Below are 2,472 nucleotides of genomic sequence, written 5' to 3' on the forward strand. Positions count from 1 at the left end.
AGAACAGTAAATAATCACTGTCTCTAACTGAACTCCTGGGGAACCTTCTCAATAATTTAGAGCTCATGAGTGCCATGGTAAGAATAGAATAAAGATGAAGAGGAGGAAGAAGAGGAGGAGGAGGAAGAGGAGAGGAGAAAGGTGCTGGGGTGGAGTTGTTGCCAAAGCTGCCACCAAAAAAGCTCCCCTACTATCCCCTTCCTCTCCTCTCAAGGGCCCTAGGAAGGTTGGAGTGATTGCTGCCTGCTGCAGTTACCCCACAACTTGATGCCCATCCACAGACTGAGGAAGGAATCAGCTTGGAAATTCAACTAAGTGATCTGGCAGAATGGGTATTTGCTTGACAGGAACTGGATGGCACAAGTGATGAAGGTGATACTGTGGGGTTTTGATGTCTTTGAAAGGTGGCAACTCAATCAAGATTTCTTTTTCAACTCCACAGCATTTCCTTCCTCAAAATCTTCATTTTTACCCTAGTCTCAGGCAGTTATACTTAATCATGAGTATTGACTACAAACTGGGAGGAACTGCTTCTTAAATGTGGTAGAGATGAACTGCAGTCTTCCAGGGCAGTGGCTGTCATCGCTGGAGGGTCTGGCCAGTCGGTTGTGTCTGGGGACTACAGGAATCAGTGTTTCAAGATTGACCTACGCTTCACCTGGAGATCCTTGCTGCAGTGACATGAGATAGCAAGACACGTTATCACATGATGAACTCATGGTTCACGAGGAGACAGTGAAAATGATGGAGAGAAGATGGAAAGACATGAAAAACTTCTTCAAGGACTTCAGTATGCACTCAATGTTCCTTTAAGTGGAAAGTGCTGAATCTGAGCAACTGATGAGAGACAAAAAAACAAATCAGAGAGCCAGCAGACTTACAGAAAAAGCAGCAGTGGAAACAATATTCTCCTGCAAAAATCCTTACAATAAATGAGGATGGATCACTTGGTTTGAAAACCCCTATATCTCTTGTTTGTGAGCACTGCAATCCTACCTTTAGAATGAATTACAACTTACAGGGACATGTCTTCATTCATACAGGTGAAAAACCATTTCAATGCAGCCAAGGTGACATGCATTTCATACAGAAGTCCCTGCTACAGAGACATGAGAAGATTCAGACTGGTAAAGAGCCATTTCAATGTGATGAATGTGGTGTGCAATTCATTAAAAAATATCATGTGGAAAGACATAAGAGAACTGGTAGTGGAGAAAAACCTACCAGTGTGAATACTGTTTACAGATGATGAGACAAACCATGTTTCTGCCATGTCAACACAGGACTTTTTTTAATCATGCGACTTTTCAAAAGAAAGCTGAAGCTCAACCTGTCCACCAAGCCTACCAAATGAGCTCCTTTGGACAGCCTTTCTGTGATCCATATCATGGATCAAGAGCTGAAATAGCTACTCAGTTTTGCACTGGCAATGGACAGGTGCACCTCTGGCAACCAAGGACAAGTGCTGAATTTCCAGAACTTTCCCTGGTGAATGTAAATGATAATAGAGCTAGGATGACATCTTCACCTGATACCACAACTGGCCAGACTTCTGGCTAAAAAAAATTTTTTTTTGTAAATAATAGTGGCACTTTAGAACAGATTAATCAAGAGTGTAGTTACTCTGTGTAAGATGGAGTGATGTACAAATTTAAGAGCAATGCATTGTAACAAGTCAAGCTGATATGAACAGCAAGATAATTCTATAAGTGCATTTTGTTTGGTTAGTCAGCTTTCTTTAAACTGTCTTACATGTTGTCACTTTTATGGAAGCTATGTATTAATTGTTTTAGATCAGAAACTTGCTCTTCTACCTACACCAAATTAAAAAGAAAAAAAAAAAGACTTTCACACAATTGTTTCCTGATACCATTGTACATTCTTAGATTAGTAATGGTGTGAAACTTATTCATACTGTTTCTAAGTTTCTCAGCATAGACATTGCACTTCAGTAGGGAATCTGAGTATATTTTACAGAGTAAACTTAAAACTTTAATTGTGAAGAGATTATAGCTTAAATAAATTAGTGTGTCCTATATGGAAAAAAATAAATCAAGAAACCAACTTTTATTTTAAAGATTTATTTTTCATTTATTTCTCTCCCCTTCCCCCCAACCCCAGTTGTCTGCTCTCTGTGTCCATTTGCTGTGTGTTCTTCTGTGATCACTTCTATCCTTATCAAGGTCACCAGGAATCTGTGTTTCTTTTTGTTGCATCATCTTGTTGCATCAGCTCTCCGTGTGTTCGGCACCATTCTTGGGGAAACTGCACTTTCTTTCGCACTGGGCGGCTCTCCTTATGAGGCACACTCCTTGCGCGTGGGGCTCCCTTACATTGAGAATACCCCTGCGTGGCACAGCACTCCTTGCACGCATCAGCACTGCGCATGGGCCAGCTCCACATGGGTCAAGGAGGCCCAGGGTTTGAACTGCAGACCTCCCATGTGGTAGACGGATGCCCTATCCATTGGGC

At 41.5% G+C, this 2,472-nt stretch overlaps 1 pseudogene; it reads left to right on the forward strand.

Annotated features, from left to right (window-relative positions):
* Positions 1–499: 499 nt before the first annotated feature.
* On the forward strand, positions 500–1,560 carry LOC101432833 (zinc finger protein 148 pseudogene; annotated as a pseudogene).
* The last annotated feature ends 912 nt before the right edge of the window (positions 1,561–2,472 follow it).

Source organism: Dasypus novemcinctus, chromosome 26, assembly GCF_030445035.2.
Source record: "Dasypus novemcinctus isolate mDasNov1 chromosome 26, mDasNov1.1.hap2, whole genome shotgun sequence".
Taxonomy (NCBI): Eukaryota; Metazoa; Chordata; class Mammalia; order Cingulata; family Dasypodidae; genus Dasypus; species Dasypus novemcinctus.